The sequence below is a fragment of the Mastigoproctus giganteus genome, chromosome 9, assembly GCF_048544385.1.
Source record: "Mastigoproctus giganteus isolate SK-2022 chromosome 9, ASM4854438v1, whole genome shotgun sequence".
NCBI lineage: Eukaryota > Metazoa > Arthropoda > Arachnida > Uropygi > Thelyphonidae > Mastigoproctus > Mastigoproctus giganteus.
This window is the reverse complement of record NC_143583.1, coordinates 170,117,840-170,140,365: the sequence shown is the minus strand read 5'-3', so window position 1 is coordinate 170,140,365 and position 22,526 is coordinate 170,117,840. Positions and strand designations below refer to the sequence as shown.

General features: G+C 39.4%; 1 protein-coding gene across 3 annotated transcripts in view; it reads left to right on the top strand.

The window, feature by feature from the left end:
- S1P (membrane-bound transcription factor site-1 protease) overlaps positions 1 to 22,526 on the top strand; it is a 680,544-nt gene that overhangs the window by 153,398 nt on the left and 504,620 nt on the right. The gene's annotated exons all lie outside the window — the stretch shown is intronic.

The following is a 22,526-nucleotide window of genomic DNA, read 5'->3' as shown; positions in this document are numbered from 1 at the left end:
TTTTAAGACTGTTATTCACCACCAAATACGAAGGATGCGGGAAGGTCAGGGAACGACCACCGCATATCCCGGAGCAATATGGCCTTAGTTGCTAATGCTCCTAAAAACCAAATAACAAACAAGACTGTTATTAGGCTTTACAAGACTAGACCACCAAAGAAATTTAGATATCCGCGAGAAATTAAAAGTAGATAAAATAGTTATCTACTTTTAATTTCTCGCGGATATCTAAATAATCTCGCATTTCTCATAGTAAATGATATAAAACGGTATCAGGAAAAATGGATCAGCCACATAGAAAGAATAAACCCAGACCGGATCCCAAAATTAGCCTTTAACTACAAACCTACAGGCAAGAGAGAGATGTTGGTCGACCAAGACAATGATGGCGAGATCAAGACCACTTCCAAGAGCTACAGCGGAACAGGTCTTAAAAGACCTAAGCCAGACCAAGTTGATCATGATTATGATGAGATATATATGTATATATATATATATATATATATTTTTTTTTTTTCTTTTTGTCTTTTCTTTTGAAGACATATGGCTGTTAATGTTACTTCCTGTCTACAGGCTGTAGACTTGTATATAATTTTAGGCTTGTATATAATTTTCATTGATACTATTTTGTTGCTAGCTTTGCAGCTCTGTTCAAATGTCTATGTATCTTTAGATTAGAGTTTAAATGTAATAGAATGTAGTTCACTATACACTATTTCTTTTTACTATTGTAAACTTGTCTCTTCTATTTCAGGGGTTGTCTATTCTTCTTCCCCCAACTTTCCCTTCCCTTTCCTTCCAATCCCCATACTTCTCATTCTTATCTCCACTTCCTTTCCCTAAACACCTTGGGGCTATCACGCAAGCCTGGGAGGCCCAGTAAGTGTCTCTGGTAATGAAGTTGTCCCTGGTGCACCTCCTTGTGGCCAAGTGCTGGCACTCAACATAACACCACATTTACTTGCACGCACGCACGCACGCACGCACGCACGCACGCACGCACGCACGCACTCGACTTTTTGCGTTTTCAGATGCTACAGCAGTATATAGGGGAAACCCTATATACTGCTTCATAAGTGCGGTCACTTATGAAGTTTTCTGAGCAGTGCAGACAGCCTGCCAGAACAGCTCATGGGGTTTTGTCAATGCCATGCAGGAATTTGGATAAAGAGGTGTTCATCCCTTTGTGCAAGGCCATGATTAGGTTGCACCTTGACTACCATATACAGGTCTAGAGGCCTACTTATAGGAAGGATTTAGATCAGCTGGAACAGGTGCAGAGAAAGGCAACAAGATTGGTGAAGGGAACAAAAGGGTGCTCTTAACAAGAAAGGGTTCAGTTCTTCAAATTGCAGTGTCTTTAGATGAAGCACCTGCAAGGAGGTGTTTAAGACCTCAAATGGATTGAGTAAGCTCAGTGTCAATGTTGATGAGACACATGAGAGGAACATAAATTCGAATTGAGGAAGGATAGATGTGTGGAAATTTGTCTTCAGCCAACTGGTGGGTGATTGTTGGAACGAACTTCATCTGTTGTTCTGAATAAATTTCTCGAATAACTAGACAAATTCTTGGAAATTAGCATTAGCATTAGTAGAGGTATATGATGCAAGAAAGCAAGCTTATACAGCATCAGCCAAAAAAAAAAAAAAAAAAAACATTTTCTCCTTTTACCTATCCATTCATTCCAAAAGTTTGTTCACTTCTTGAATTTATTTAAGCTATCAACTTCCATAACAACAACAGATGGAAGTTTGTTTCAACAATCAACTACCTGCTGGCTAAAGGCAAATTTCTGTACATTTATTCATCAACTGTCTTTCTTCAATTTCAGTTTATGCCCCCTCAGAATCCCATCAGCATTGAGTTTGCTCAGTCCATTATTCAACTCAGCCTTATACACCTCAATCAAATCACCTCGCAGGTGCTTAATCTCCAGACTCTGCAATTTGCAGAACTTAAGCCTTTCTTCGTAAGAGCACCCCATTGTTCTGCTCACCAGTCTTGTTGCCCTTCTCTGTACTTGTTCTTTTGTTTGTTTATATGATATGAATTATGGACATGAATTTGTTTATATGATGATAAAGCATGTCTGTTAAATTGAAAGAAATAGGCACAGTTGTGTTGTGTTGTGGAATAATGAAGCATTAAATGTAATACTGTCATGTGCTGCACTTATTGTGTGGAATAGAAAAACTTGCTGTGTCATATTGTGGTAGTGGAAGGCTTTACTAAAGCTTATTCAGTTCTCGAGGTGCATAAGGTTTTTTAGTTTTAGTTAATTTTCTCTAGTATTTTTATTTCTTGAACCATTGCTGGGAGTTCAAATGATTCCCCACTATTGCCTAACATTCAGTGGTATTGTGGAATGTGATGGTGAGTAAAAATATTTTAAGTGATAGTAAATACCATCAGACTGAAGCAGTTATATTATTGAGTTCTATGCAGATGAAAAGTCTGGTACAATGAACATGTTTCTTTTTTTCAAAGTCCAGTAAATTAAGGTTCATCAAGGATTTATTGTGTGTTTTTTTTTTTTTTTTTTTTTTATGAGAACCCCAAACACGAGAGGTATTATAACCTATAGTACTTAGTACCGTGCTTGGGTTGGAGGTTGAGAAGATGAAAGAAGATATTTGTTGATATTGGACTTGAACTTCTGTAGATTGTAATTTTCAGGAAATACGTATGAAGGAAGGTTGTTCCAGAAAACGGCAGTTGAATGAACAAATGAGGAAGATGAAAAGTTGGTTCTGTGGGTTTGAAGTTGGACAGTAAATGGATGTTGGCTGGTGGCGGCACGTGTTCGGACTGTTTTGAAAGAGAGAGCGGGAATTATAGAAGCCAATTCAGAAGAACAGTGCCCATGGAAGTATCTGTAGAAGAGGCATGCAGCAGAAACAGTGCGTCTATGAGACAGCGAGTGGAGAGACTCTGTTAGAGATGAATCATTAATTAACCTAACTGCCCTCTTCTGAATGGAATCAAGAAGCCTGAGAGAGGTTTTGGGGGCACCACCCCAGATGTAGGAACAATATTCCATGGCAGCACATATTTGCGATTTCTACAGAGTGAGCAGCTGTTTGGAAGAAAAGTAACGCCGAGAGCGAAAGAGAAAACCAAGTTTTTTAGATGCAGAGGAAGCAATATTTGTAATGTGCTTGTGCCAAGAGAGATTAGAAGTCAGGGTAATCCCCAAAAGAGATATATCATTTTGCCTAGAAATCGGAGTGTCACTAAAGATAAGCATAGGAGCAGAAGAATCCTTTTTGCGAGATATAAGACAAGATTGAGTTTTAGAAGGGTTGAAATCAACTAAGTTGTCTTTGCCCCACTGGAGAATTACCTGAAGATCGGCATTTAAGGAATTGGCAGCAGATTTTCGAGAACTTGAAGCTGATTGAGCTGGACAAGGTTTCTCAAAATGGAAAGTTGAATGCAATGTGCTATCATCGGCAAAACTATGGATAGGATTTCCAGTCAATGGAAGAAGGTCATTGATATACAAGAGGAAAAGAGTGGGGGAAAGAACTGAACCTTGGGGGACACCGGCATTAGTGGAGAAGTTAGAAGACAGAGAGCCATCTACCATCACCCTCAGTGAGCGATCAGAGAGAAAACTGGATAACCAATTACTAAAAACAGTTGGAAAACCATAAGATGGAAGCTTGTTTAGAAGACCTTTATGCCAAACACGATCAAAAGCCTTTGAGATGTCAAGAGCAACTACTTGTGTTTCACCGAACCTTTCCATTGAATTAGTCCATAAATGGGTAACATAAGCCAGAATATCACCAGTGGATCGACACTGACGGAATCCATACTGGCGATCGTTGATCAGACTGAAGGTTTCTAGGTAGTTTAAGAGTTGGCGGTTAATTGATTTCTCCATTACTTTAGAAAGAGTAGAAGTAATTGCAATGGGACGATAATTGGATGGGAGGGATTTGTCACCCTTTTTAGGAACTGGCTGGATATGAGCAAATTTCCAAGCAGAAGGAAAAACACCTTTGAAATAAGAAAGTGAAAAAAGGCGGCAAAGAATAGGAGTAAGTTCAGGAGCACAGGTTTTGAGAACAAGTGGAGAAATACCATCAGGACCTGGAGCTTTCTTAGCATCAAGATTCGTCAAAATCCTTCTGATATCCTTTTGACGGAAGACCACAGGAGGCATTGAATGGAGCGTGTTAGGAATGGTGGGAGGTGTTTTACCAAGATCATTAATACATGAGCTGGAAGAAAAATGGGATGCTAGCAGGTCAGCTTTATCCTTGGCTGAAGTGACAACAGAACCATCTGGTTTGGACAGAGGTGGGAGCAGAGATGGGCAAAAGTTGCGGCCAATAGCTTTGGCAAGAGACCAGAATGCTCGGCTACCATTAGGGCAAGAAGCAAGTTTTCTACTCTTAGCCTGTTCAAACTCTAGTTTGGACTGATTAATAACTGCTTTACAATTGTTGCGAGCTTTAGTGTAGGCAGAAAATGAAACTGAAGAATTAGAAACAAGCCAATTACGATATGCAACGTTCTTCTCTTGAACAGCCTTAGCACATTTATTGGAAAACCAAGGTTTAGATAAAGGACGAGATTTTAAAGTGGAGTGTGGGATAAAGGATTCCATTCCTGCAAGAATAATTTCACTGACACGATCTGAGCAAACGTTGACATCAGAAGTTTTGAAACAGTAATCAGACCAAGGAAAAGAAGAAAAGAAGTCTCGCAGGTCATCCCATTTTGCATTCTTGTAATGCCAAACAATACGAGGTTGGGAATAGCCGTGAGATAAAGGTTCCATTGGAGAAGAGGCAATCACCAAGTTGTGATCTGAAGTGCCTAAAGGACCTCTCACTTCAACCTTGTACTTAGAAGGGTTGTTTGTGAGAAAAAGATCAAGCGTATTGGCTGTATGATTAGGATTGTCCGGTATTCTTGTAGGTAAATGAACAATCTGTGCTAGGTCATTAGTAATTGCAAAACCTCAGCATCTCGACCTGCTGGGTCGGTGTGACTAGAAAACGGAAGCCAGCTGGAGTTGTGAATATTAAAATCACCAAGGAAAATTACCTCACTGTTAGGAAAGTTGGACTGGAGAAAGTCAAGTTGCAAAGAGAGGAAGTCAAAGAGCTCCAAGTGATTAGTGGAGTTGGGAGAACGGTAGAGACAACAGATGAATTTTACACAATGAGGTAGAGAGATTTTAAGCCAGAGAAGATCAAAGAGAGGAGATTCCAAATTGCCAAGTCTCTGACAGGGAATATTAGAACGGACATATGCACAAGTACCACCTTTGAGGCGAAAGGAATCATACAGCAAATAATTTGGACATCTGAGATGAGCAGTAGTTGAATCAACTGATAACTGAGATTCAGTCAGAAAAAGTACATGGGGTTTGGAAGACTGCAAGTGGAAATGGACATCGTTGAGATTAGAATTGAGACCACGTATATTTGTGAAATGAATTAGGAAGTCCTTGGGAGGTTTAGATCTTTTCGCAAATAAGCTTGCTTTATTATTTTGACAATTCATGGTGTATTCAATAGTAAGAAAAAGTGGGTGGGACATGCTGTATGAAGTAATGAAATTTTTGGATATGGCGTACATGTGGTAAGAATATACCCAGATCCTTGACATAACGTGGCCTCGACAATGCTCCCCGCATATACACTACTCGGACTCCCTCCAGTCACTATCTGGCAGAGTAGAGGTAGCAAGATTATACACTAGCTGATCCGGAAGCTTCCTAGAGAGTTACCAATAGGTTCAGTCCGGTGTACTAACTAGCGGCCGGCCTGCAAACACCGTTTTAGAGCTGTACCCTTGAAATGTAAGGAATATTGGATCTCGCCACGGCATTCATCATAACCTCAAAATTCATCAATCATACTGCATGATGGAAGAGATAGGGAAGGGTTGGCCGGAACTTAGCTCTAGAGACTAAACATGGGTTCCACCACTTCAAGCCTCCAATAAGCAAAGTGGTGGTATTTCACCGGTTGATGAGAGTCATCTACCACCTAGTACTGCCTGGTAACATAGAGGGGCGGCGGTCCTCCATGTGGTGTGGGCACCACACCTCGACCCCTGCTTACGTTGGTTCACACCTGGGTGGTTACCCACCATGTACTTGTGCATGAAGGTTATACCCAGGATTACTAACAGTCCCACCATCGTGAAGGTGCAAGCAGAGGATTTGGCTGTCAGAGACCGTCCGGACTTTGCCGAAATTGGGTCCACTTTGACTTGAGTGTCACCCGAATATCAGTTCCATCAGCGTTTTAGACTCCCAGGTAGCAAGAACAGCTTGTCTGGCATATCTGAGAGAATGTCTGTGACAGCCTCAAGGACATACTGAATTTGTAGAATACCTGAGCTGTGCTATGTGTTATGTCATAGTAGTTATTCCTACATGGTAATTGTTAGAAAAGTAAATCCTGAGATGGTATGGTATAGTATGGTATTCCTTTACAACAAGTCAGGACAGGAGATTTTATTTATTTATTTTTTAATAAAAAAAAAAATTACTGTCTTCTCTTTGTGTAGTGCTGTTTTTTTTACTAGGTTATTGTTTTGGTAAAATATGATCAGTCTTGTGCCATAATCCCTGTTATTTTCTTGGTAAAATTATTATAATAAAACCTATCAATTCTGTGTTTTTGAACTTTTGTCTTTGTTGTCATTTTCCTTTCATTTTTATTTTATTAGCATTACTTTGATCAGGGGGAATAATAATCCCGTGATTCTTTTTTTACTAATGAATTTTGCTCACTGTTTTTTGGCTTCAGAAAAGATTCTCCTGGTAAACAGTTCTTGCCCTGCTGGTTGGACACATGCTGCTTTAGATGTTGCATTGTTTGAGGCGGGTGGTCGGTATTAGTTGATGTCTGATATTAATTTCATACTCTTTACTGAAATGACTTGGCATAGTCCATGTAGACAAGTTGACCTTTTGTGAATGAAAATATGTGTGGGCAGAATATATTTTCTCATCTGATTTTGCCAAAATATTGTGTGTGTACTTTTTTTTTTTTTTGCTAAATCGAAACAAAAAAGTAATTGAAAACTTTAGTACTTTAAGTTGTCAGTTGGTTTGGTGGTGGGGAGAAACAGAAGAGAGAGAAAGAGAAGGATTAAAATTGTTGTGGTGAGCTAGAATTTCCCAAACTACCCTTCAACATTTGACATTTCAATTTCCAGTGATAGTTTGTTTTTCACTGTTCTTTAACTCTCTAGCAGATATTCTGATATAATTCTTACACCAAAAAGAAAAAAAAACAGCCTGAAAGATAAATTTAAATATCTGTTAGAATTACAAATTGTAGTGTGAATTTTAGAATATTTCTCTGATATGGTAAAACGAACTCACACACAATAAAACTTTCAAGATGCATAATTATTTTTTAATTGGAAAAGTACAGTCATAAAATTTTTTTTAATGTACCACTTCATATGATATATGCACCTGGTGTATTTTTTCACTCTTCTGTTAATTTTTCTAATGTTTTAGTTTCTCTTTGTTTTTTCCCACTGTGGTACACCAGATTTAGCCATAAGTTAGTCAGAAAATATACATACATATTTAATTTTTGGATAACAAGACTATTGCTAATAAAATTATTAATTAAACATATTACTATTCAGAATGAAGAATAAAATTATAAAGTGGACCATTTTAGATTTCTTCCTTTTATCCCAGATAACTAAATGGTATATAAAAGCAAATTTGGCTAAAGGCAAATTTCCGCACACCTATTCTGGGACTGTTTTTCCTTAATTTGAATTTAAGCCTCTTCGGGTGTGTAATCTGAGCAAGATGAAGAATTCCATAAGCATTGAGCTTGCTCAAACCATTCAAGGTTTTATACACTTCAGTCAGATCACCTTGCAGTTGCCTATTCTCCAGACACTGCAATTTGCCGAACTTAAGCCTTTCTTGGTAAGAACAGCCATTTGTTCCTGTCACCAATCTTGATGCTTTTCTCTCTACTCATCCGGAAACTCTACTTCCTTCCTAAAATGAGGCCTCCATACCTGTATGCAGTACTCAAGGTATGGCCTGAGAGTACTGCATACAGGTATGCAGTGCCAGAATAGCCCAAGACCCCATGGGCTGTTCTGGCAGCCTGCTTACCCTGCTTAGAAAACTTCATATCTGGCTGCACAATAACCTCCATGTCTTTTCCATTATCCACTGTCTTGAGTGTAGTACTGCACAGTTGGTATGTTACTCTGGGGAGGGGGGGGGGTTATGCCTTGATTGCGATTGCAACCAAAACCATGTTTATTTGTGAAATGAGCATGGAAGTGTTTGGGAGGTTTAGATATTTTTGCAGATAAGTTTGTTTTGTTAGCAAGGCCGGTGCTAGGGCTGTGCAAGTGAGGCACTGCCTAAAATAGGTGCCGATAGATGTGCTTCTACATATATATATATATATATATATACGTTTACAATAGTTCGATTTTCTTAAGTACTGGTGTTTTATACATATAGGTATTGGCGTTAATACAATACTGGTCTTTAAGTTAGCCTTGTCTCGGTTATCTTAAATTCACATGGCCTATACATTTAGGATTTAGAAACTTATTGCGTATTGCTAAAGAAATTTTCATGATAATTACTGATGAAAATTTTTTATGTATCTGTAGCAATAGGTAATCATCAAGGTAATCATCAATAAAAGACAGATTAAGAAACAATAGAATGATAATACAAAAGAATAATATATATATATATATATATATATATATATATATATATATATATATATGTGCGTGTGTGTGTGTTTAGATAAGATATGAATTAGGTGTGCCTCCATAGCCAGGTGGGCAGGAATAGCAGTGTGCAGCACACGTTTCTTTATTAGACCGGGGTTCGAGCCAGTGACCACCATATATGGAGGATGCAGAAAGGTCAGGGAATGACCATCTCATATCCCTGGAGCAATATGGCCTTAGTTGCTAATGCTCCTGAAAACCGAAATAACAAACAAGAAATATGAATTAGGCACCACAAATGCTAGCTCCAGCCCTGTCTATTAGTTTGACAATTCATGGTGTATTCAGTAATAAGAAAAGGTGTAGAGATCATGCTGTATGAAGTAATGAAATTTTAGGATATGACATACATGGCAAGAATATATCCAGCTCCTTGACATAGTGTGGCCTTGACAATGCAGCATACATACTAACTCTGATTCCCTCCACTCATTATCTGGCAAAGTAGATTAGAGAGAGAGAATATGCACTAGCTGATTCAGAAGCCTCCTAGACAGTTTCCAGTGGATTCAGTTTGGTGTACTAACAGCCTGCTGCAAACACTGTTTTAGGGCTGTATCCTCGAAATGTAAGGAAGTTGGATCTTGCCATGATGTCCATCATAACCTCAAAAGTCATCGATCATACTGCATGATGGAAGAGATGGGGAGGGGGTGAAGCTTTGCTCTGGAGACTAAACTTTGGTTTCACCACTTTAATGTAACCAGTGTAATACCCCACTTAAAGTGTTTAGTGGTGGTATTAGAGTGTGTTACCAAACAGTACTACCACCTAGTACTGTTTGGTAACACAGAGGGGCAGTATTCCTCCATATGGTGGGTGCCACTCCTCCACCCCAGTTTATGTTGGTTTTCACTTGGGTGGTCAACTCTAGTTTACTAGATGCTGTATTTCAGGACTTCCAGGTGGGGATTATACCCAGGGATACTAGTAATAGTTCCACAATCATGAAGGTGGAAGCAGAGGATTTGGCTGTCACCGACCAACCAGACTTCACCGAATTTAGGTCCGCTTGACCTGAGTGTCACCCAAATATCGGTTTCATCAGTATTTTAGACTCCCAGGCAGCAAGCACAGCTTGGCATTCCTGAGAGAATGTCTATGATTTTCCCCAGGTGTGTATGCAACCTTCCTTATCACAGGGTATGAATCCTTTAAGGATAAACTGACCTCTTTGGAAATTAATTATGATCTTACATGTAACTGTGGCCTCTGTAGCCGAGTGGTCATGAGCCAGAGTGGAGTAGCACACGCTCCTTGAGTAGACCAGGGTTCAAGCCTCTGACTGCTAAATACGCTCAATCTGCCAACCCGCACTGGACCAGCATGGCAGATTATGGTCCATTTCCCTCAACATGAATTGTTGAGGAGCTTCCGTCCTGCAGTGGGTTGATAATGGCTGTATTTTTTTTTTTTATGTAACTATGGCAAAAGTGAAACATGGGAACACACTATGTATCACTGCCGAGATTATGAGGATTACAGTTGTCGCTTAATGACCTGCCAAATGGTCACAAGCACCTTTTTGTCATACAGGAGCATTATTACAAAGTGCTGACTAAATATGCACAGGCTATATTCACTTGTCGAATAAATATGAATGTGACTCAAAGAGTCTGAGTCTCTGGAGGGAGCCCAACTTAAGTGCTGCTGCCTAAATAATTACCTTAACTGGACCACCTGTTTCTCACATCATCCAATTTTGACTGCTAACACCTAATGCTGTAGGGTGCTGACACTCTCATAGTGTAGAATTAGATCTTGGAGTAGATCTCCTGGATGAGCCTCTCATAGCACTATTTGCTGACTCCATGCTTAGTGTTGGATACACCACGGCACCTCAACACAACAAGCTGCCCTGTCTAAACAAAGGACTATTTTTACTAAACTAGAGTGCTGACACAATTCGGTGTGGGATTCTGATGCTGTCACAGCGTGGGATGTCTGCCAGGATACCCTAGCAGCACTGATTTGATGAAATCACAGGGGAACTGAGAGATGGATGAAACCTGTATAAATACAAGGACAATAATGACTATTTTAGGATGCAGACAATTCTCCACTTGGCTGGTAAGAATAATAAGTACCACTGGCTGTCTGGGACTTGACTGCCAGGGGCCTCATGCCTGTCATCTATAATGAATTGTTTAATAGTTCTGGGCATCTTACTGGCCATGCCAGTAAGATACCCAGAACTACTAAATTGTCTTATTATCATATATGAGATGACTGGGGCACTGCAGGCAGAAGTTGCAGAATACCCCTAGGCCTGTAGATCTCCCTTGCTAGCCCATACATACATTCCTAGCACCAGGATGTTAAGTTTTTTTTCCCCTGTGATGCTGCTGGCAGGATGCTGCTGCCAACAGCCCTTCTCAAGGGTGTTGAGATATTGCTGCCCACGTGGCAACCTTGTGGGCTTTACCCATGACCTATATTTCCCTCTTCCCCCAGGGGAAATGGCTTCCCAGATACCCCCTTCCCTATCAATCTCCTTTTCAAATCCCTATGATGGATGCTTCCACCTACATCTACCTCGTTACTTATGCTTTCTTCTTTACCCCATCCTGTTTACCCATCCTTTTCACTAGGGATCCATAGGGATCCCTTTACCTATATCTTTACTCCCCCATAGGTGGAACCCCAAATCCCACTTTCACCTGGTGGCTAGCCCACCATCACTTTAACTCCTTCCCTCTATTGTAGGATGGGCTTCTTATCCCAGAGGTTCCCCCTACTGTCACCCCCCTTTTCAGCTTGGTTATCATCTTCGTTACCACGCCCACTGTTCTTTCCCTCTTTTATCCCCTACTCTCACTCTCTCCTCTGTCTTCCTCTATTTTTATTTTTTCTGGGCCATCCCTGGGAAGCTAAGGCAACCCCACGGCTCACCCCCACCAGAGTCTATTTCTTTCTGCTGACCTGGCTCACTTCACTATGGAAAGGACAATAACTAGGGGTTGGTGGTTTCCACAGGCCCCTAGGCTAAGAGGCCAAATGAACAACATACCAAAACAGCCTAGACTAATCCTTCACAAACATACACTAACGGACACTATCTGGCCTTTACAGAGTACTGTATACACCTCGCAAATTGCTGAGTTGGGGGGGAAACCCCTGGTGCCACTAGTCAAACTGCATTATACATTATGTCCTTTTTGTACAGTAGTTACAGTAGCACAAGCAAACAACATACCCCAGCACTACACAATGCAAACTACATAATAATATACAGCATCTGGCCTTTGGAGTTTGTACTGCATCACAATGTTTACATCACAGATTTGGGGGGGGGGGAGCTTGAGCTGATTGACAAGAAGCTCTATACATTATACACGATTTCCTTGCTGTACAAATTTAACTCCCCATATTCAAATGCTGAATCCCATATATTTGAGTGACACCATGTCTCCAGTATACCCACAATGTCTGCATTTGATGATTTGAATAATTCTTTAAAATCATCAACTTTATTTACTGTGTTCCTGGCATCAATGTACATGCCCCTTGTTTTACTCTTAGCGACCCTAACACAGCCCATGTATTTGCTTGTTCCACAATAAACCCCAGCAGGCATTCAAATCCCTGACACCCTGCTTTCCAGGTTGCTACATGTTCTTGTAGAAGCAATTCAAAAATCTCTTATACCTCTGCCTGCTGAGGTATATGAGGGGAGTATCAAAAAGTTCGTACCCTGACCTAGATAAAACGTGTAGAAAGATACTGTTTTTAATATAAGTTGTTTACATATTCAGTAACTAACATGTGAAATTTCATTCCCGTAGGTGATCATACACCAGAGGTGGAGCCCGGAATCTGAAGAAGGACGCTGTGGTTGACAAAGTGGAGTATCGAGCAGTGATCAATTCCTGCATTTGCAGGACAGGAAATTGACGAAGAAATGAAAGCTGTATATGGGCAGAATTGTCCATCCTATAGTGCTGTAAAAAAGTGTAAATGGGAGTTTCAGTGCAGTCATACAAGTGTCTTTGATGAGCCAAGAGAAGAAAAAACCATCAACATTCACAAGTAGTGAAACAGTTTCAAAGGTTGAGCAGCTGGTGCTGAGTGACAGATGTGTGACAATTCATTTCATCGCAAATGCAGTGGAAACTAGTTATGGGTCTGCCCACAGCATTTTGCATGACCATCTGCACATGTCTAAAGTCTCCGCACAATGAGTTCCAAGCTTTCTGACATCTTTGCAGAAGCAGTGTCAAATGCAGTGTTCTCGCCAATTGTTGGATTTGTGTAATGCAGATGTGAAGAACTTTTTTGATCAGTTAGTGACAAATGACAAATGGTGGGTGTACCATTATGTTCCAGAGACTAAAGACATGTCAAAGCAGTGGCTTTGATTCGTCTCAGGAAGTCATCAATGAAGTGGAATCGTGGTTTCAGGCAAAAAGTGCGGACTTCTATGATCAAGGCATTAAACAACTAATCCATAGATGGAAGAAATGTGTTACTATATATGGGGAATACATAGAAAAGGATTAAAGTTCCTGTGAAGTTTCACCTTTCTAGGGTTATTATTTCTAGGTTAAGGTACAGACTTTTTGTACAACCTCATACACGATTTTTTTCTGTTGATCTCTATATTCCCCTGCTAAGTTTTCTGACCAATCTAACACTATTTTGATAGCATCAGCACATTCTTGCACCAGTGTATCTCATCACTTTAAAAATAGTCTTAATGGTAAATTCAATATTCATGTTAAAAAAAAAAATAATAAATAAATGAAATCTATTTTCTATAAAAAGATTTTTATGGAAATAGTTTCTTCATCAGAACTTCTTGCTTAGCTTACAGACTAAATCTGCTCTGTCTGTGAATTTTAAGCCTTTTCCCTTGGGAGTTCTAAATTCAGATGAGGTCTCATTTAACTTGTTGGCTAGTCTCAATTTTTGTAATTTTCAATCCCATTCTTAATTTTTTAGCCTCTATCTTCTTATGATAATTATTTCTAATAGAATTCTAATTCTCCATTAATATTTGAAATTTTAAACATTTTTAAGATTTTTATATTACATTCATAAATATTTACGCCGTTATTTTATAGTGTATTTTAAACTCATAATATATTATGCCTTCAGCATTTATATTTTATTTAAGTATTATCTTGCACACCTTTTGGCATCTCTCATGTTGTGCAAATACCTTCACAACAGGGTTGGCATGATTGCAACGCCTGGGTACCTGCCCACCTACCGATCATGGTTAATGCATTATAGCCGAGGTTGCTGTTGTGCCAGTAAACCCCAAATCAAATCAAATCAACCCACCTACCGACGATAGGCCAATAAGCCTTGAAACAGTGATGTCTGGGTGGTAGTGCCCACTAAGAATAAGTAACAATAGTCATTTCTATTAGTGATGTATTACTTATTCGAAGTAGTGCAATACATTGTAACTCGTTGTTGAAGGTAGTCACAATATGAGATACAATTAAATCGATGCCTTACACTACTTATGTAGTTTTTCATTATGAGTTCACTATGGTGTATTTATACCAATATTTTATAGAATAACATTCATAAGAAAATGTACCTTAGTAATGTACATAATAATCTAAAATAATAATAATAATTACTGAATGGTAAAAATGTTCTAGATATTATTTATAAATTCACTGATAATTACTATAATAAAACTTTGTAATTGATAGTTATTTCTTGACAGAAATGCTTTGTGTATTAATACTGCCATATAATAGTGGTAATCAGGGAGTAATACTCTTGATCTGATTATCAGTAGTGATTCTTTATGCATCAAGAATCTGCAGATAAAGGAACCACTAGGTGGCAGTGATCACAGTGTGCTGTAGTGAGATTTACTCAAAGAGGTAACTACCATCAGGGGTAAAGGGAAGGGTTTTTTCTTTCGGAAAGGTGACTACCATGGTCTGAGACAGTATTTAAATTCTATATGGTGGGACCAACTGATGTCACCAACAGCAAATTCAGAATGAGAGGTATTCAAAGAATTTATCTTGGAAGCTACTAGGCTTTACATACCAACTAAGAAATATTGTTCAAGGTTTAGGCTTAAATGGATGTCAGATGAACTAATGAGACATATGGCAGAGAAGAAAAATGCATCAGATACATATAAATTAATGGGTGACATGGAAGCCTATGATAGATACAAGTTGGTCTGTAACCAAGTCACAAATGAGATTGGGAAGGCAAAGGCAGATTATGAGAAATCTTTGGCAAAGAGTTCTTTACCTATGTAAACTCTAGAAGGAAAGGGATGAATCGGATTGGTCCACTGGATATTGATGGTTCAACTGTTGATGATCCTGCTCAGGTGGCTAACAAACTAAATGAGTATTTTGCATCTACATTCACACATGAGGAGTTATTTAGGGAGGGGAATGCCAGAGGTGAATTGAACTCTGGCAGTGAGCTAAGGCGCCTCCGTAGCCAGGAGGGAAGGAGCAGTAGTGCGTAGCACACGCTTCTTGATTAGACCGGGGTTCGAGCCCGTCACCACCAAATACGGAGGAAGCGGAAAGGTCAGGGAATGATCACCGCATATCCCGGAGCAATATGGCCTTAGTTGCTAATGCTCCTAAAAATCAAATAACAAACAAAAAGTGAGCTAGATGATTTTGTAATAACTGAGAGGAAAGTGGAGAACAAATTGTTGAAGATAAACATAAAAAAGGCACCCGGTGTGGATGGGATCTATCCAGTTATATTAAAGGTGGCAGCAAAGGAAGTAAGCAAACCCTTAGGCTTAATTATGAGAGCTTCTTTGGACTCGGAGAGGTACCCATGGACTGGAGATGTGCAAATATGACCCTAATTCACAAAGGAGGATCAAAGGGCGACACAAGTAATTATAGGCCTGTTAGTTTAACTTCTGTTCTAGGAAAATTAATGGAGGCACTGGTTAAAGAAGCTCTGCAGGATCATCTAGACAAGACTTCAGTTATAGCTCAGACACAGCATGGTTTTGTTAAGGGAAAGTCTTGCCTGACCAATTTGATTGGATACTATGATGTGGTCACAAAGGAACTGGATGCAGGGAATAACTCTGATATCATATATTTGGATCTTAGAAAAGACTTTGATACTGTTGCACATGGAAGACTGCTGCACAAATTGGAGGAGCGTGTCATTGGAGGCAAATTGCTGCTATGGATAAAGGAATGGTTGAGTGGGAGAAGACAGAGAGTGGTAATCAGTGGTCACTGCTCATCGTGGACTAATGTTATTAGTGGAGTCCCTCAGCATTCATTTGTTGGGTCTATTGTTGTTTTCTGTATTTATAAATGATATTGATGATGGTATATATCAAGTTTGCAGACGATACAAAGGTTGGCAGTGTTGTTAAGGACACTAATGACATTAGGCTGCTGCAACAGGATCTAGAAAAGTTGAGCAGATGGGCTTAGAGGTGGCAAATGAAGTTTAACATCGACAAATGTAAAGTACTACATATGGGAAACTGTAACCCCAGAGTAAAGTGTCAACTTTGTGGTACCACACTGACAGTGGTAGAGAATGAAAAGGACCTGGGGGTAATTGTGCAGGCAGATATGAATTTTTCTGAGCAGTGCAGACAGTCTGCAAGAGTAGCTCATGGTGTCTTGTCAATCATATACAGGAATTTTTCTAGCATGGATAAGGAGGTGATTATCCCCTTGTATAATGCAATGGTCAGGCCACACCTTGAATACTGTATACAGGTCTGGAGGCCTCATGTTAAGAATAATGTAGAGATGTTGGAACGAGTACAGAGAAGGGCAGCAAGATTTCTCGGTCTGTAATGGAACAAAGGGTTGCTCTTACAAAGAAAGGCTTAAGTTTTGCAAATTACACTGTCTGCAGACTAGCCACCTGCGAGGTGATCTGATTGAGGTGTATAAAGCCTCGAATGGCTTGAGCATGCTCAGTGCTGATGGAATTCTTCCTCTTGCTCAGAATAATCATCTGAGAGGGCATAAATTCAAATTGAGGAAAGAAAGATGTAGGATAGATGTTCAGAAGTTTGCCTTTAGCCAGCAGGTAGTTGGATGGTGGAACAGACTTCCATCCTTTGTTGTGGAAGTTGATAACCTAAATAAATTTAAGGCTGGGCTCGATAGGTATTTGGAACGAACGGAGGGGTGAAATGGGAGAGTTTTTTTTTTTTTTTTTCTCCCCTTTTTTGGCTGATGCTACATAAGCTTGCTTTCTTGCATCATGTGTCTCTGCTAATGCTAATTTCATAACATGTGGGTCATAATGACAAGGAAGGAAACTTTTTTTATACATCTAATCTACTTGTACAATAATACAAAATACATTATTTTACATGTAGTTTATAGCCTCATTATGTAGGAGCAGCACTGCAAAGTATTTAAATAAGTGAATAAACATTAGCATTAGTAGAGGCATACGATGCAAGAAAGCAAGCTTATGCAGCATCAGCCAAAAAAAAAAAAAAAAAACCTCCTATTTCATCCCTCCATATTCGTTCCAAATGTCTGTACAGCTCAACCTTAAATTTATTTAGGCTATTAGCTTCCACAACAAAAGATGGAAGCCTGTTTTACCAATAAACTACATTCTAGCTAAAGGCAAATTTCTGCATCTATTCTACAACTATCTTTCTTCAATTTGAAACTGTGCCTCCTCAGGTTCTTAGTCTGAGCAAGAGGAAGAATCCCATCAGCATTCAAGGCCTTATACACCTCAATCGGATCACCTAGCAGGTGCCTACTCTCCAGGCACTGCAATTTGCAGAACTTAAGCCTTTCTTGGTAAGAGCCCCTTTGTTCCCCTCACCAATCTTGTTGGTCTTCTTTGTACTTGTTCTAGCAATTCTACACTCTACCTAAAAGGAGGCCTAAAGACCTGTACACAGTACTCCAGTTGTGGCCTGACCATTGCCTTGTATAACAGTATAATCTCCTCCCTGTCCCTGCGAGCAAAATTCCTATATATCATTGACAAGACTCCATGACCTGTCCTGGCAGCCCGTCTGCACTGTTAAGTGAATTTCATATTTTACTGCACAATTACCTCCAGGTCTTTTTCACTTTCCACTTTCCCGAGTGTAGTACCACACAGTTGGTACATTTCCCTTCGGTTATTGCTATCCATATGCAGTACTTTGCATTTGTCAATGTTAAACTTCAGTTGCCACTTCTCAGCCCATAGTATCATAGTATCCAATCAAATTGGTCAGACAAGACCTCCCTTTAACAAACCCATGCTTTGTCCTAACTATTACTGCAGTTTTGTCTAGATGATCCTGCAATGCTTCTTTAACAAGTGATTCTATTATTTTCCCCCAGAACACAAGTTAAACTAACAGGTCTGTAGTTACTTCTGTCACCTTTTGAACCCACTTTGTGAATTGGTGATACATTTGCACACCTCCAGTCCATGTGGACCTCCCCTGAGCCCAAGGAAGCTCTCATAATTATAGCTAAGGGTTTGCTTACTTCCTTTTCTGTCTCCTTTAATATAACTGGATAGATCCCATCCACCCCAGGTTGCCTTCCTTATGTTTAACTTCAAGTATTTCTCCACCACTTTGCTCTCAGTTATTACAAAAATCACTTAGTTCCCTGATATAGTTTGATAAACCTCTGGCATTCATTTCATAATAACCCCTCTTGTGAATGTAGATGCAAAATACTCATTCAGTTTATCAGCTACCTAAGCATGATCATCAATAGTCAACCCATCTATGTTAAGTGGTCCAGTCTGATTCATCCTTTTCCTTCTAGAGTTTACATAAGTAAAGAACTGTTTACTGTTTTTCTTTACATCCTTTCCCAAAGATTCCTTGTAATCTGCCTTCGCCTGCCTAACCTAATTTGTGACTTGATTATTGACTAGTTTATACCTGCCATAGGCTTCTGTGTCACCTGATACTTTATATGCATCCCATACATTTTTCTTCTCTGCCACAAGCCTCATTAATTCATCTGACATCCATTTAGGCCTAAACTGGAGTCACTGGTTAAAGATGCATTGCAGGATCATCTAGACAAGACTGCAGCAATAATTCAAACACAGCATGGGTTTGTTAAGGGAAAGTCTTGTCTGACAAATTTGATTGGTTATTATGATGTGGTCACAAAGGAACTGGATGCAAAAAATAATTTTGATATCATATACTTGGATTTCAGGAAAGCTTTTGACACTGTTGCGCATGGAAGACTACTGTACAAATTAGAGCAGTATGGTATTAAGGGTAAGTTGCTACAATGGATAAAAGGATGGTTAAGTGGGAGAAGACAGAGGGTGGTAATCAATGGGTGCTGCTCTTCGTGGACTAATGTTATTAGTGGAGTCCCAGTTGTTTTGTGTATTTATCAATGATATTGATGAAGGTATATCAGGCTTAATGTCGAAGTTTGCAGATGACACAAAGGTTGGCAGGGTTGTTAATGACAGTAATGGCAGTGTGCTACTGCAACAGGATCTAGATAATTTGGGCAGATGGGCTAAGAAGTGGCAACTGAAGTTCAACCTTGACAAATGCAAAGTACTGCATATGGGTAGAAGTAACCCCAGAGAAACGTACCAACTGTGTGGTACTACACTTAAGGTGGTAGAAAATGAAAAAGACCTGGGAGTAATTGTGCAGTCATTTTGTCAATGATATATAGGAATTTTGCTAGCAGGGAAAAGGAGGTGATTGTCCCTCTATATAAGGCAATGGTCAGGCCACGCCTTGAGTACTGCGTACAGGTCTGGAGGCCTCATTTTAGGAAGGATGTAGATTTGCTTGAGCGTGTACAGAGAAGAGCAACACGATTGGTGATGGGAATGAAGGGATTCTCTTACGAAGAGAGGCTTAAGTTCTGCAAATTGCAGTGGCTGGAGACTAGGCACCTGCGCGGTGATCTGATTGAGGTCTGTAAGGCCTTGAATGGGTTGAGCACGCTGAATTCTGATGGGATCCTTCCACTTGTTCAGATTACGAACCTACGGGGACATAAGTTCAAATTAAGAAAGGATAGATGTAGAATAGATGTGCGGAAATTTGCCTTTAGCCAGCGGGTGGTTAATTGCTGGAACAAACTTCCATGTGTCGTTGTGGAAGTTGATAGGTTAAATAAATTTAAGGAGGAACTGGACAGGCATTTGGAGGGAATGGTGTGATTTTTTTTTTTTTTTTTTTGGCGGATGCTGCATAAGCTCCTACACTTGCTTTCTTGCATCATGTGCCACTACTACTACTACTACTAAACCGTGAACAGTATTTCTTAGTTGGAATGAAAAGCGTAGTAGTCTCCAAAATTAAATCCCTGAAGGCTTCCCATTTATAATTCAATGTTGATAACATCATCACTTGATCCCACTGTACAGAATTTAAAAACTGTCTGAGACCTCTGTAGTCACCTTAAGAAAGCAAAAGCCCTTCCCTTTAGCTTTGATGGTAGTTACATCTTTAAGTTATTCCCACATCAGTAAATTGTGATCACTGTCATGCAGTGGCTCCTTTATCTGCAAATTCTTAATGCATGAATAATCACTGCTGATAATTAGATCAAGAGTATTACTCCCTCTGGTTCCCTCTCGAACATGTTGCTCAGGTAAACAGTCATCCAATAAATCGACAAAAGTCTTGCTAGCGTGCGAGTGACCAATCCACAAGTTCCAGTCAATATCTGGAAAGTTAAAATCCTCTGTTATAAGACATTCTGATTTACTGGCCCACTCTATTTCTCTGCACAATCGCTCATTATACTCATCAGATTCATTAGGCCTATACCACACACCTACTCTCATTTTTCATTTCCCAGTGCTTGTTTTACACCAAACAGACTCAACACTGAGTCTATTTAGTGTAAAATTCAATCCACCAACATCAATTGGATGCCTTTAACTAACAGCATAACCCCTCTTCCCTTCCTGTCTATCCTTCCTGTACACTTTATACTCCCCCAAATTCTAGTTCTGCACTGCTTATATCTGTGTGACACCATGTCTGATATCCCAACAATATCTGCCTTTGATTTCTTGACTACATGCAACTGTTCCTACTCTTAATTACCCTAACACAAGGCGCCTCCATAGCCAGGTGGGCAGGATCAGCAGTGCGTAGCACACGCTTCTTGATTAGACCGTGGTTCGAGCCCGTGCCCACCAAATACGGAGGATGTGGAAAGGGCAGAGAATGACCATTGCATATCTCCGGAGCAATATGGCCTTAGTTGCTAATGCTCCGAAAAACCAAATAACAATAACAAATAACCCTAACACAACCCATGTGGGGCGCCTCCGTAGCCAGGTGAGCAGGAGCAGCAGTGCGTAGCACACGCTTCTTGATTAGACCGGGGTTCGAGCCCATGACCACCAAATACAGAGGATGTGGAAAGGTCAGGAAATGACCACCGCATATCCCCGGAGCAATATGGCCTTAGTTGCTAATGCTCCTAAAATCCAAATAACAAACAAACAACAACCCATGTATTTACTTGTTCCACCATGACTCCCAGCAGTCCTGGAAATCTCTTTTGCCTTGCTTTCCAGGCTGCTGCTCATTTTAATAGAACCAGTACAAGAATCACTTTTGCCTCTGCCTGTGGCCACTGTTAACCTTTTAATCTGTGTATCCACCCAAGCTAGCAGTTTTCCGACCCACTTAACGCTGCCTCAATAGCATCAGCAAATATTTTTGCACCCTTTGTATTTAAGTGTTCTCCATCCCCGTAGAAACATTTTGTCTATTAATTAATTAATCTGGTTTATTGAAATTCTGAATAAGTGCTGCACATGTTCCCTCAACCTACTTATACATTTGGTTTACTAAACTAATTGGTTTTGCTTGTAAAATTTCTGAATCCTCTTTGAAATTCTGTTTTCAGCCAATAATAAGAGTAATATTTCTATCTACCTTTGAGAAGCTGGATGGAAACTTTTTTCTACAATAAATTAATTAACTATCAGAAATTTTGAGATATGACAAAGTGTAAATTGTATGGGGATTATTGAGCCATGTGAGGAGAGTGGTCAAATGGGATGAGTTCTCTGAGGAGTGCAAATAGGCTGGTAGAACAGTTCATCAGATTCTGAGAGTGATGTACTGGAATTTTTCCCACAGAGAGAGAGAGAGAGTTGATTATCCTGGTGTATAAGGCAATGTTTAGACCCCATCTGGAATGCTACCTACAGTTTTGGAATCTTTTTTATGGACATAGATCTGTTGGGAAGGGTTCAGAGAAGGGCATCAAGATTACTTGGGATCACAAAAGATAATATCATTACCAAGAAAAACCAAAGAAAATTTAAGTGCATAAGGCTTTAAAAGGATGAAGAAAATTAAAATGCTGATGGCATCCTTAATCTTTTTGAGATGACACACATAAGGGGAGCAGCTATTCAATTGAAAAGGATTGTAGCAAGTGAATTGTCTAGAAATTTGCATTCAGTCATAGAAAAATTGATTGCTAAATTGAACTGATGAAGTTGGGATTTTTTTTTTTTTTTTTTTTTGCTAGTACTATGTGAGTTTTTCATCTTTGCATTATGTTGCTAATATATTTTAAAAAAAGTGGCTAGAAATTGATTGGAATCTACTTTTCATAACTAAGAATTTTGTATAAATCAGTTTTGAAAAAAAAATAACAATTAACTAATAATAAATATACTTTTGTGGCATGTTTGCCAGTTATTGATTAATAAAATTCTGTACATATGAAGTTATGATTTTACTAGTGATAAATAAATTTTTAATAAATTTATAACTAAGCAATAGGAAAATAATATGAACTGTAAAATTTCATTTGTTTATTTAA